The 13,902-nt window shown below is 36.9% G+C and overlaps 1 long non-coding RNA gene across 1 annotated transcript; it reads right to left on the bottom strand.

The window, feature by feature from the left end:
• Nucleotides 1–13,357: 13,357 nt before the first annotated feature.
• LOC131248825 (uncharacterized) lies at nt 13,358–13,900 on the bottom strand. The gene is made up of 2 exons (XR_009172477.1): nt 13,761–13,900; nt 13,358–13,404 (listed from the first exon to the last, which is right to left on the bottom strand). It is a non-coding gene; the product is annotated as an uncharacterized LOC131248825 (long non-coding RNA).
• Nucleotides 13,901–13,902: the final 2 nt, after the last annotated feature.

Genomic DNA, 13,902 nt, shown 5'->3' with positions numbered 1-13,902 from the left:
ATTGAATGCTGGTTTTTTTTTTTTTTTTTCCTTCTATGGTATATAGTTGCTTGATTGCTTCTCAAGCATTTTTCTTGCCATTTCTATTGTTGAACTTCTGTTCAATCTTGCCTCTTGAAAGATGATTTTATGTTGTTCCTAGATCAGAAATGCATTTTAGTGTTCTTTCTCTGTTTTCTTGAACAGCTTACCGTCCTTTCTCTTTGCAACACATCTTTTCTGTATCTACAATGCAATTTTATAATATGTTACAAAGCTTGTAACTTGACAAAGCATTTACTGATCAGCCACATTTTTGACCGAAAAAGTCACATAGGAGATGTCTCCTTTAGGTCTTGTTCATTATGAAACTTGTTTTCTAGTGAACCAGGTTTACTTGTGTCTACCTGGTGATAGCTCAGTGCTATCCACTTTTGCACCTTTTCCTCTCCAAAATCATTTTCCTGAGAATCCTACCAAGACTTGGGTTCCAGCAACTCCTAGTTTCAAGGGAGAAAACCATCAAATGAGAATGTTTCTGATGTGTTGTTGGTGGGATCCACAAAGTTCTGGTTTTCTAAAAATTGGGATGTTGATGCAGGGACATGTGATAACCTAATCCTATATGCATGTATAATCAGGTTAAAGAATATTAAAATAAATACATTAATCAACTAACCCTTTCCAATCAAAGGGATTAGGTAAATCTCAATATAAAGATGAGATCATTCTGTCGAGATCATGCCCCTTAGCATAAAATCACGTAAATAGTAACAAGGGAGGACTTGGGAATATGAGGATATCCCAGATCTAGCATAAGTCAGTCCACGTTCAGGTTTGGATATGATTCTACTGACTAACCATCCCTCTTTTCCGTTCAAACCAAAAAGGGAATATCCAGAGATGAAGAAGGGTGAAGAAAGAAGGGTTTGAGATAAAGAAAGTACAGATCCTTTGTCATCGAAAGAAAAGAAGGCAGATGATTCTTACCTTTTCCTGCACCTCGAAGATCTAGAAAGAAGGAAACCTAAAATCGAGTGGAATCCTCAATACCCAAGGGTCAATCCTAAAACCCTAATCTCTTGATAAAAGAGGAAAAAAAGATACGAATTTCTATTAATTCAATAATAATTAAAATAGGGTTTCTCACAGTGTATATATAAGTCATGGAAAAAGTAAAAGTGCACCAAAGCCCATGAAAACGTAGATCCATAAATAATATCATCAACATAGATCTGCACCATTAAGATATGGTCGTTATGTTTCTTAACAAAAAAAAGTCTTATCAATGCTTTGCATTAGAAAATTGTGACTTAGTAAAAACTTAGTCAATTTTTTGTACCATGCCTTGGGAGCTTGCTTCAATCCGTAGAGAGCCTTTTTTAGGCGATAGACATGATCAGCATTCTTAGGATCTTCAAAACCAGTTAGTTGTTTAACGTACACTTTTTCATGTAAATCACTATTTAAAAAAGCACTCTTTACATCCATTTGATATATTTTGATCTTTCTAAAGCAAGCAATGGATATAAATAGTCTGATAGATTCAAGACGAGCTATTGGGGCAAAGGTTTCATCATAATCGATGCCTTCAATTTGAGTGTACCCTTGTACAACCAGTCTAGCCTTGTTTCGAATTATATTACTAAGTTCATCAGACTTATTTTTGAAAATCCACTTAGTTCCGATAATATGTTTATCTTTAGGTCTAGGAACAAGATACTAAACATCATTTCTTATGAATTGATTAAGCTCTTCTTGCATTGCAACTATCCAGTTTTCGTCAGTAAGAGTTTCTTTTACGTTTACCGGTTCGATCTGAGATGTAAAGCACACGTAATTACATATATCTTTTAGTTGTCCACGAGTGCACACACTAGTGAGAGGGTTTCTAAGAATTTGAGTGGTTGGATGATCTTTGACAGTCCTCAGTTCAGAGTTATTTTGATTTGATGAAGTATCTGGTTTGTCAATTAGAAGAACTTCATCATTATCTGAACTTGAGGCAGGTGTATTCAAGTGATCGTCAATGACCACATTAATGGATTCTTGAATTACACTGGTCCTCTTATTCAGTACTCGATACGCTTAACTGTTCAAAGCATATCCTAAAAAGATCCCTTCATCACTTTTGGTGTCAAACTTACCTAGATTTTTATGGTCACATAAAATATAGCACTTGCTGCCAAAAACTCGAAAGTATTTGACGGTAGGATTCTTATCAAACCACATTTCATAAGCAGTTTTATTATATGACTTGTATAAACCCGGTTAATTATATAGAATGCAATATTTACGGCTTCAGCTCAAAGATTTTTAGGGAGCTTCATGCTATTCAACATTACATTAGCCATTTCTTGAAGCATTCTATTTTTCCTTTCAACAACACCATTTTGTTGTGGTGTTTTGGGTGCCGAGAATTCATGTGATATTCCTTGATCGCTACAGAATTTCTCAAAACTGCTATTCTCGAATTCTGATCCATAATCACTACGGATCTTACTGACTTGAGAACCTTTTTTTAGTTTGGATCCGTTTGAGAACTCTTTTTACTTCATCAAGGGTTTCTAATTTATCCCCTTAAGAAAGCTACCCACGTGAATCTGGTAAAATCATCCACGATTACCAGTATGTATTTTTTGCCACCTCGACTCTCCGTCCTGGTTGGTCCTATGAGATCCATGTGGAGAAGTTCGAGCGGTTTGGATGTGGCATTGGAGTCCACCTTTTTGTGAGTACTCCTAGTTTGTTTGCCAATCTAGCATTCGCCACATATTTTGTCTAATTTCTGCAATTTAGGTAGACCTCTTATCAGTTCTCGTTTGCTCAATCTATACAAATTGCGGTAGTGTACTTGTCCAAGGCGTTTATGCCATAATTCGGTTTCATTGGTATGGACCATGTAACACAATTGATTAGATGAGCTAGCATCACTTACTATGTAGTAGTTTTCAGAAGTTCTGCGACCAGTTAATATTACAGAACCGTGTTTATTCAAGATTTCACAGCCAAGATTGGAAAATTTTACACTATGATTTTTATCACATATTTGAGATATGCTTAACAAGTTATGTTTTAACCCTTCAACATATAAAACATTCTCAAATAAAGGGAGGTTAGAAAGTTGAACCGTACCTTGGCCAATAATCCTGCAGTTGCTACCATCACCAAATGTGACTGAACCATCAGTCATGTCTTTAAGAGTGGTGAACAGACCTTTGTCACCAATCATGTGTCTGGAGCATCCACTGTCTAGGTACCATTTTGAATGACTTGATGCTTTGAAAGCCGTATGGGCAACCAAACAAGTAACCTTAAGAACCCATTTCATAACTGTTTTGGGTTTAGGAGTATAGTTGGTCTTCTTGTATTTGTAGTCATTGTAAGAATGACCTACTGAGTTAGATTTTAAGAGCTCCTTAAGTAGATCAACTATTTTCTCAGCTAAAGGGTTTTGGTTCTGATTTTTATAGTTGATATGGTTGCATTTGGGTTTCAAAGATTGAAAAGTTTTAGCATTTTTAGAAAAAATTTGCTTTGAACTATTCCCTTTTGAGTTTGAAGATTCTCCTTTCATAAACTTAGGAGGAGTATACTTTTGTTTAGGAGGAACATTTTTATCGTATCCCAAACCGGATCGGTCACCACATTTTCTTGATCCAGACAATAGCTTTTCTAACTTTGGATCACCTTGGGCATACCTCCATGTATCCTTTAAACTCAAAAGCGAAGAGACTTCAAGTTTAAGTTTTTCATTTTCAGATTTAAGATTTTCAATAAGGGAGGTTTTGAAATCTAAATCGCATTTCGATTTTTCAAAACAATCTGAAATGTGGGATTTTTCTAAAATAAGAGAATCAAAATTTTCTTTTAGTTTTAAAAACTTTTCTTTTTGAACTTTTAGTTTAACAACAATTTTACAACTTTCCTTGTATAGGGCATTGTAAGCATCTTGAAGATCCTTTTCATTTTCATGATCACTATTCAGATTTTCTTCATTAGTTGCATCATCATGATCTGAAAAAGTGAACTTGGCTAGAGTCATAAGGGCTTTGACTTCATTACCTGACTCGGTTTCAGAATCTTCTGATTCAGAAGAGGCTTCAGAGCTAGAAGATTCATCCCAAGTAGCCAACATACCTTTCCTTTTAGGTTTGTCCTTTTTAGGACACTTCGTTTGCTAAATGCCCATATTCTTGGCAGTTGTACCATTGACTGTCTTTTAAAGATTTCCAAGTTTTAGATTTGGATCTTTTCTTATCATTAGATTTTTGAAAATCAACCCTCTTTTTACTTTCGAAAATTTTGTAAAACTTTTTAGCTAAAAGGGCCATATCATCTTCGGAATTTTCTAAATCAGAATTATTATTTTCTTGAGAAACATTTTTAGAAGATTTAAGGGCAATTGATTTTCCTTTAGGAGGTTTAAAAGATAACTCATAAGTCTGTAAAGAACTAACTAGTTCTTTTACCCTCATATTGTCTGTATCACGAAGTTCATGGATCGCGGTCACCTTTGAGTTGAACCGTTCAGGTAGTAAGCGTAGTATCTTTGCACACACTTTACTTTCTGGGAATTTATCGCTAAGACCCCACATAGAGTTTACAATGTCATTTAATCTTGTATAGAAGTTCATGAACATTTCATTTTCTTCCATATGTATTTCCTCAAATTTGGTTGTGAGGAATTGGACTTTAGATTTCTTGACAATTGATGTACCCTCGTGTGTCATTTCTAAAATATCCCAAGCTTGCTTTGCAATATCACAGGATATAATTATTTTGAATTCATCCGGTGATAGTGCGCAAGTGATTGCATTTAGTACTTTTGCATTGGCAATACTCTCATTTTTCTGAAGAGTGGTCCATGAGAAATAAGGTGTTACTCTCATAGATTTTGATCCATCGATACCAGTCACTTCAGTGGTGGGAGGGGTCCATTTAGTCACTGTGGCTTACCACACGCTCTCAACCATGGATTTTAGAAAAATCCTCATTCGGGCTTTCCAATAGGCATAGTTGGAGCCATCAAATGGTGGAGGCCTAGTGACTGAAAGGCTATCAAAATTTGACATCTTAAAAATAGCTTAGATCGATTAGCTCAGGAAATTAATCTAAAAAGAAATAACAATTAAAACGAGCTATTAGGCTTTAATACCACTTGAAAAGGCCAAGCTATATGTCCGGGGGAATAAGACTATGCCAAATTTAAATAATAATAACGGAATTAAATCAATCAAATGAAAGATAGCAGTATAAACAATCCACAATACGAAAATGTAAAGCAACCTCAAAATTCTAGTATTGAGAAGTTGATACAAATGATGTTCTAAGGACAACCTTGCACCATAAAAACCAAGGGTTTATGGCAGGACAACCTTACTAGAACGATATGAGTATCAATAACTCAAACTGAAGAGGAATAAAAAGAAATTGCTTGAAAGGAAATATAAGTTATTACAACATTCACCACAATGCTTGAAATGTAAACGATTACAACATTTACATCCACAAATACATCCCACAAACTTGAATGATAAAAGATATAGAAAATAAATCACACATCCAAACACAAAGAATTATAGTGGTTCGCCTGTGTGTACACCAACTATTAAACAACAGCCATACAGCTACTCCGCTCCTAATATCCTCACACAGTGGATATTAGTGTTCACTATCAAAATAGGTTTTTCCAGGTTCACCTAAAACCCTCACAATTGTGTCTTTCAAATGGGCTTACACAATTCAAAAACCCCACTCTCTGAGTTTTCTGGCTCTCCTTAGATAAGCTCTCCTTAGATAACCAACACAATGAGATTTTTCTGGCTTAATCTCAAAACAAACCAAAAATAGAAGATTTACACAAATGTAAAATGCCTGGATATTCTCCTTTTGTTGCAGCCCGGAAGAACCAAATCGGAGTAGAAGTTTAAATAGAATTTCAATGTCCACGCTCACAATTGAAATGGTTCTAGATTCTAAATTGATTTTATATTAAATCAAGTTGGGCTAGCTCTATTTGATTTTGATTCCAAGAAGTAGGAATACCTCAATTCCTCTTTCAAATCAGATTGGAATGCAGAATACAAAATCAAATATAAAAAGCTAATAAAAGAGAATATTAAATGAGCACAATATAGCTTAAGAAGTTTACAAACTTATCTCTTAGAGTGATGCCTTGATTTTACTTGAATTGAATATCAAACTCTGAAAATTGTGCTCTATTTATAAGTGAAGAAGTCGCACCTTCGACTGGTCTTGTGGATACTACGACTGGTCATAGGACCAACTGATTTTTGAAATTTTGAGCGCGATAGGATAAAACCGTTCCACGACTGGTCTTAGGTACTGCACGATCGGTCGTGAGGTCTCCATGATTGGTTGTGACTTGCCCACGACTGGTTGTGTGGAGCCTGGAATAGTTGCTGGAGTTCAAGTCGTAGCTGCAGGACTGATCAAGGACGAGTCATGCACTGTTCACGCGACCGGTCAAGCAGTCTCCAGGACTGGTCGTGGCTCACCAAAAAATTTCAAAAATTTACAACAAACTTAGGATTGGTCTTAGAATTTCTTGGACTGGTCGAGCCAGTGCTAGGACTAGTCGAACAGAGTCCAGTACTAGTCTAAGAACAGACCAAACACTTATAAATTGATTCAATTTGAATTATGTATCCGAAATGACCTACCCTAAGGTCAATTTAAAATCTTTCATACCTTGAACATGACGTATGAACATTGAACCTTCTTTTCTTCAGATGATAGACGATCTTTAAAGCTTGATATTGCGATACATAATGAAGCTTGAACTTGTGATCTTTTGAAGCTTGATTTTGTTGTACTTGAGTTGTACTTCATCTTCAGTCTTGAGTAAGAACGTTCACTTGTCTATCGATGTCACTCTAAGACATTGAGCTTTGAAGCTTAAAGGTGTGAACAATGTACTTGATCTTGAAAATCTTTGAAGTAGATCTTGGTCTTGCCATGAAGCTTTGTCCTTATACATATAAGTCAATGTGCTACACAAGGCAGATTGTGGTTTTGGCTACAAACTTTGACAATCAAAGGGGCATGAGACCATAACACTTACAAATTAGCAAGTTGGAAATCTAGGTACTTATCCTTGGGAGGTTGCTTAACTCTTATTAAGGCGGCCTTCTCTAACATGCCCTTTTAATTTGTTACATCATGACTTTGGTTCGCTACATCATTATGATCATTGGTTCTACGGAGCGCCCCCCGAAAGAGGGTTCTCATGGTTGATAACCTTCAAAGGAGATCTTTTGTTCTTCCTAACATCTGTCTAATGTGTGTAGATGATGCAGAGTCAATCGACCACCTTTTTCTTCACTGCTTGTTTGCTTGGAAAGTTTGGGTGCATTTTTTGTGTTAGCCTCATAGTTCATTTTGGCTTGGGGATGTTGAAGTCAGTGGATGACTTTATCTAGGCGTAGAGTTGGCAAAGTTGGAAAAGCTAAGTGGAGGATGATTATCATGGTGTATTTTGGGCAATTCAAGGTGCTAGGAATTGGTGTTTCTTTTAGAATGAAAGGGAGGCTGTTGAGGAGGTTGTTAGGAAAGTTAAGTATTTTGTTTTGAGCTGGGCCTTTATAGCCTTGTAACTTTAGGAGAAGGGGTGCCTCCTCATAAAGGGGGTCGTAGTGACCAGGCTCAACAACTGTTTACCAAAAACATAGGTCTTCGCAAGGTCGTAAGACTATCCATATATGGGGGTTGATGCCTGCCCAGTGCCTAAAGGTCAAGGAAGTTGGTGACCTGAAGACGGGGGAGCCGATGACCGATGCCCTGGTGAATGGCGCCTATGACTATGCTGGTCTTAAAAGGTAGCGAAATTCCTTGTCGGGTAAATTCCAACCTGCACGAAAGGCGTAACAATTTGGGTACTGTCTCGGGAGTGGCTTGGTGAAGTAGACATGTAAAAAGCTATCTCGACTGCTAATCTTTTTGTTTAGGCTGGTTTTGCTTGGGTTGTATTCTTCCTCGCTTTTGTGAGCTTCTTAATAAATTTATTGTTCTCTCTTAAGAAGAAAAATGTGAAAAATATTTGAGACGATATGTTTACTTTTTTTTTTTTTGGCTTCTAAACATATTGGTTGTGTTATCATTTATGTTTCTTTGATTTATAAATTATGTGAACTAATTTTGAATATAATTGCATCACTTCTGTTAGACAACGCATAGCTTAGGACCTTATGCAAAGGAACCTTATTATGAGTACTTTTTTGTGATATTTCGAGTTCTAAGTTTGTAATAATGTCTTTTTTAACATCCCCTGTAGCTTTATTGAAAAATTTGATCAAATTCCTAATGTTTTCCAATGTTTCCCAAAAAACAATGATATGTTTCGCGTTACATGCGATACTAATATATTTCAATATCCCATTGGTGGGATTCATGTGTTGACATTGATATTTAAATCATTGCTCATAACTTAGTACTAGGTGACGAGGCAAAATAACTGGGTCTGATGTTGGTGAAGTAGTTAGGTGGAGTCAAGGTGGTTAACTCAAAAGCCAAACCCATTAGAGTGTGGTGAAGGATGTGGAGCTCCTAGTTGGTGGGTGGGCTTGTAAGAGGATTTGGGCATTGACTTATTGATCAAGACCGAGGCAATTCGAATGCCCTTGTTGGAAGTGGTGTGCATCATGGATGTGGGATCTTTGTGCATGGCTTGTGTGTTGTGCAAGGAGAAGGCCAAGATTGGGATTATTTTGTCCTTATAGCTGCTTGGTGGTTTCAAGGAGGATACAGTCGTGCATGTAGCAGCCTTAGTAGAATATATGGAAAGAAAATAAACACATTGTGGCAGTGTGAGGCTTAAGAGCAAAGGATGACTGACGAGAGGTAAACGAGGGTGTCAACATGATACTTGGGGGAGATTGTCATGAACCAAACAGTCCTAAGGGGCTATTTCAGTGTCTTAGGCCTATAGAAAGGGGAGGGCTCGTCATTTGTGGGACACCTCGGAAATGGTAAGCGCTTGAGTTCTCTAGTGCAATACAAGTTCTTACCTTCTAATCTTTTGTGCCCTCTTCTCTTCCAAGTTGCTTGTCTACACTTGGGTGGCAGGCAGGCTCGTCCACAAAGGAGATTGCGTATAAGTGCCACACTATCTGTCCTGTGGGGAGCTTTCAGGCTGTTACATGGTGCCATGGATGGACCACTGTTCCAAAATTGCAGGAATTCAATGAGCCTACCTGTTTGATTAATGGAGCTCTTTCCTGTTCACCGTTGACACTTTTTAATATTCCTTTCCGTGCTATATTTGTTGGTCATCAATTGGATGGTTCAAGTTGTCTGATCAGAAATAAATTTCCACTGAGGTCTATCAACCTTGTATACTTGACAAATGGCCTTTATCTTGTATTTTTGTGCTATATGTTCTATTTGAGAGCAACACATCAGGTAAGAAAATTGGTGTGCTGCACTAAGTTTAGGTTTCCCTTACATTGTATGGTCCCAATGTTGGATGATTACATATGGTGTTTATAATGAGTTATGGCTTTTATAGCAATATACTCTGCTTAAAGAAAACTGCAAAAGAAAATCTTTTGTTACCATTTGGAAAAGATTAAGTAAAAGAAAAAAGAAAAAATAAAAAAACTTTGAAACACCACAGGTAGCCTTCTTTGTCACTCTTGCTTTTGCTACTCATGTCCATGTATCCTTTATGTTTTGGATCTCTGAGCGTTAAAGAGATTTGCTGGATGTTTTTGCAACCTTACATTTTTCACCTTAGTTTTTTGTAGGATGTTTGATTTTCATGGTAATTTGTGGCTTGAGTATTCATGATTTATCGCATGTGTTTCTAAACTACATTTTGTAAATCCTGGTCCGCAATACCTTTTCCCTTGTTCTCCTGTTTTGTCCTCAATCCTGGTCCTGAATGTTTGGTGAATATTCTTCCCAAGGAATGCTCAAATGCAGCTGCGTGTACTTATGCTTCAGGTGCAGCCCAGTGCTTCTTTACAAGTGGATGGTCCAATATTTTTATGTGGACCATCCATTATGCTCAATTCACTTCCCTTCAACCACTGAAAAATCATAACAATCAGAGGATCTCTTCCAGCTGACAAGTTTTCTACAAATTGGACAGTTTTGGATCATGTACAAAAAAAGGTCCAATAATTTATTTGAACAATCCATGGTGGTACACACAATAGACAGCCTAGGTTCCCAAAGAATGATTTCGATCAGCTGTATGATAAGTGATAACCATCATACCTGTGGCCTGGAGAAGTGACGGCTATAAAAAAACGAAGGCTGAAGTTGGATGTTTAGGATCATCAAGCACTGCGAATTTCTTTGCTGAGACACATGAAGAGTCGGCTGGATGTCCAGGCTAACGGCTTGATTGATTCACATGTCTAAAAACCCTGGGGTTATTGATGAACCATTTTCATTCTTCTATGCTCAGGTGATCTCTATTCGATATTGCAGTGGTTGCTGACTGAGATGTTCTGTCAAAATCTGGAAACTTCTTCCAATTTTAGGGAACTTACTAGAATTACTTTATCCAGTGCTTTAAATAGCGTGTAGTGCGGTGTTCACCCCTTTGAAGCATGAGGTGTAGTGTAAGCAGGGTGTCCCAAAACGGTTACGTATCGGCCGTAACGGCCGATACGTAACGGTAACGGTGGTACCCGTTACGCGATACGGGGCTGTATCGGCCGAGTCGCTTTTTTGTACACGTAACGGCCGTTACGGGCACGTTACGGGCGTAACGGCCGTTACTGACCCGTAACGGCTGTTACGGGCCTTGGAAAAAAAAAAGAAAAAGAAAATAAATAAAAAAACCCTAACCTTTTTCCTTTCTTTTCCTCTTCTTCTTCTCTCTCTTCTTCTTCTTCCTCTTCTTCCTCTTCTCAGCCTGCTACGGCCCTGCTGCGGCTGCGGCCACCTCCTCCTTCTTCTTCTTCTTCTTCTCTCTCCCTCTCTCCCTCTCTGTTCTTTCCCTCTTTCCCTCTTTTTTCTTCTCTTCTTTCCCTCTTTTTTCTTTTCGGTTTCCCTCTCTCCTTCCCTCTTTTTTTTTTTTTTGGGCAGCGTAAGCTGCTGTCGTTACGTGTCACGCTGAGACGAGCGCTGACACTCCTCGAGCTCCGAGTTGTACGAACGGTTCAAAGGAGATCAAAGTTTTATAGACTCCACAGTGATGTATTTATTATATCCACACCGTTCATCTATTTTTAAATATTATTTTATAGCATTACCTAAAAAATGAATCGTATCCAAAGATCGTCCGGACCACACCAAAAATAGCAGCGGAGGTGATGATTTTCACCGTTAAACAATTCGTAGGCCCACCGTAACATTTATTTTCCATCCAATCTGTTCATAAGGTCAAAAAGACCCAAATGAAGAGGAAAAACAAATTTTATATTGATCTAAAAGTCATGTGATCCCAAAAAAGTTTTCAATGGTAGACGTTCAATCCCTCGTTGCTTTTTGCAGTGTGGTCCACTTGATAATTAGATCTGTATTATTTTTCGTGTCAAGTCTTAAGACAATCTCGTCAAATGAATGGACGGTTTAGATATAACACATTCATCATGCGTGGGGCCCAAAAAATTTTGACATGTGTGCTACACTTCACAATCCAAGTCTCACCTAATTTGAGGCCATAAAAAATTGTACCAAAGACATATTAACTTAAAATTTACTAATTAAATTATAAACTGCAATTGCTAACTCACAATGCCAAAATCAAATTATTTGAATAGTTTTTAATTGTTATTCGGTGTACTCTTATTTTTTAAAATAGGGCCTTTTGGTTTTTTTCATGATTCACTATCCAATAAATGTCCACTAATATATAAGTGGGATAATGACAATAAATTGCATGAATTTGAGGCTAATTTGGGGCATAGATTGGTCTTCCAAGTCGGTCCGAAATTGGCAACGCCATCTACCTAAATTTAATTTCATTTTTTTAAAGAACTACTAGGAGAAAGATATTAAATTGTTAAGTATATAAATTAGATATTTAGAAAATTAAATATATACATTTTGTAGTCAAATTTAGGTTACTTGGTTCAAAAATTAATCAGACAGTCCGATACAGTTTCTCACCAAAGAGTGGACCGTTACACCACCATAAACATGTTCCAATTTATAAATGAATGCATATTTGGAATGCTTAGAATATTCCGGATTTAATATATATATTTTTATATTTTTTTGGCAAAAAAAAAAATTTACGCCGTTACGCCCCCGTATCGCCGTTACGACCCCGTATCCGTATCGGTTTTGGAGGTCACCGTTACGCCAACCGATACCGATACGGGACACCTTGAGTGTAAGCTACACACTACCAGATTTTTAATCAAGGTGTGCTAGGTTGAACCAATTTCATGATATGTTGTACCAAATTAGACTGATTAATTATGAAATTTAACAAAATTTCATGATATTTGGTGCAACCAAATGCAACCTACAGTAATAGGAAAGGGCGATGATTAAGTATAAAAGTAAGCAAGGCAATGAAACTGATTTAATATTGTAACTTATATTATTTTACTAAATGCATTGAACAGATTAGCTAATTTTCATTGAAATTAGATCAATATAATATATTGTTGAAAACATTAATTGATTTTAATGTTGTAGTAAAAAAAATAACTTATAATGTGAGCTAGGTAGCATGTAGCGTATGCAAAATTATCATTTAGCATAGTCTACATGTGACTTAAGCTATTTTCATGAGCTACATAGTGTTTAGGCTAAGCTACATGCTACATAGCATAAGCTATTTAAAATACTGGCCATGGCTAGCTCCAAATTCCTTCCTAGATCAATGTACCTATTGCTGCATGGCTTAAACGACTTCGCAGTTACTATGTACAGAATCCTTGCTTCCTATTTTTAATCTCATTCCGTACCCTATTTGGTTACAAGGTCAGTACTTAATTTGTTTTTCTTGCCTCTTTAAGCCCTTTCTGAAGTTCTGTTGGGTCCTCTTCCTCATGAGAGTTTGGTCCATTTTGGCATTTTAATCGTTCAAATCAACTTTGATTTTTGTGGCATGCTTGGGCTGATTTCATCCCTTCTTGACTGGAACTCAGCAAATGCAATTTCAAGGGCTAAATCTGGGCGATGTGCTTGGAAGGCAGTGGACTTAATGGAAGAAGTTAATGACATTGCACAAACAACCCAGTTCTCTTCTCTAATGGAACAAGTTTAGGCAAGGGTGGAATCGGAAGAGAGTCTGAATATTGTGGTTAGATACCGTAGAGAGTTTCAATGTGTGAGAGGTTATAGTGGGGTCTCTTGGGATCTGTTTGTAATCTTTGTTGAAGTTCTTCTTGCCATTGTGGCTATTGTTTTTTCCCTTAATAAAATTTTGATGCTATCCATAAAAAACTTTCATTTTGTGTCCGCTGTCAACAGCAGTTGCCTGTTTAATTTTTACTTCCTTGTGTCAGCACATGATCTAGAAAAAAATAATCTTGGGTAGGTAGGTAGGAAGTATTTTTTTCCTGATATGTTATTGCATGCTCGTTGGTCCATCGAAGATATGTCTTTTCTTTTCTTTCTTCTTCTTCTTCTTCTTCTTCTTCTTCTCTCTCTCTCTCTTTCTCTCTCTCTCTCTCTCTCTCTCTTTCTTTTAGTGGACATTGATTCTTTAAGGTGCTTATGCAAATATCCCAATGATGCTGTATGAACTTCCAGATGGGCAGTAAGTTCTTTATTATCATATTTCACTTTTTAGTTTTTATAATATTTTTGGCGTGGCAATATTCTGTTTATGTTGTGCTTTTTTGGACTATGGATGTCTACTCCTGGGACATTGTGAGTTGTTGTATTTATTTTGATGATCTGTTGTCCATTTTTATTTATAGTGGACAGTGGTGAATGCCATTTTGTTAATTTGTCATTTCTTTAGTTGACTGATCTTGCTTTTTAATT

This window comes from Magnolia sinica, chromosome 6, assembly GCF_029962835.1.
Source record: "Magnolia sinica isolate HGM2019 chromosome 6, MsV1, whole genome shotgun sequence".
Lineage (NCBI taxonomy): Eukaryota > Viridiplantae > Streptophyta > Magnoliopsida > Magnoliales > Magnoliaceae > Magnolia > Magnolia sinica.
The sequence above is the reverse complement of the archived record's forward strand: the minus strand, read 5'-3'. Positions and strand labels throughout refer to the sequence as shown.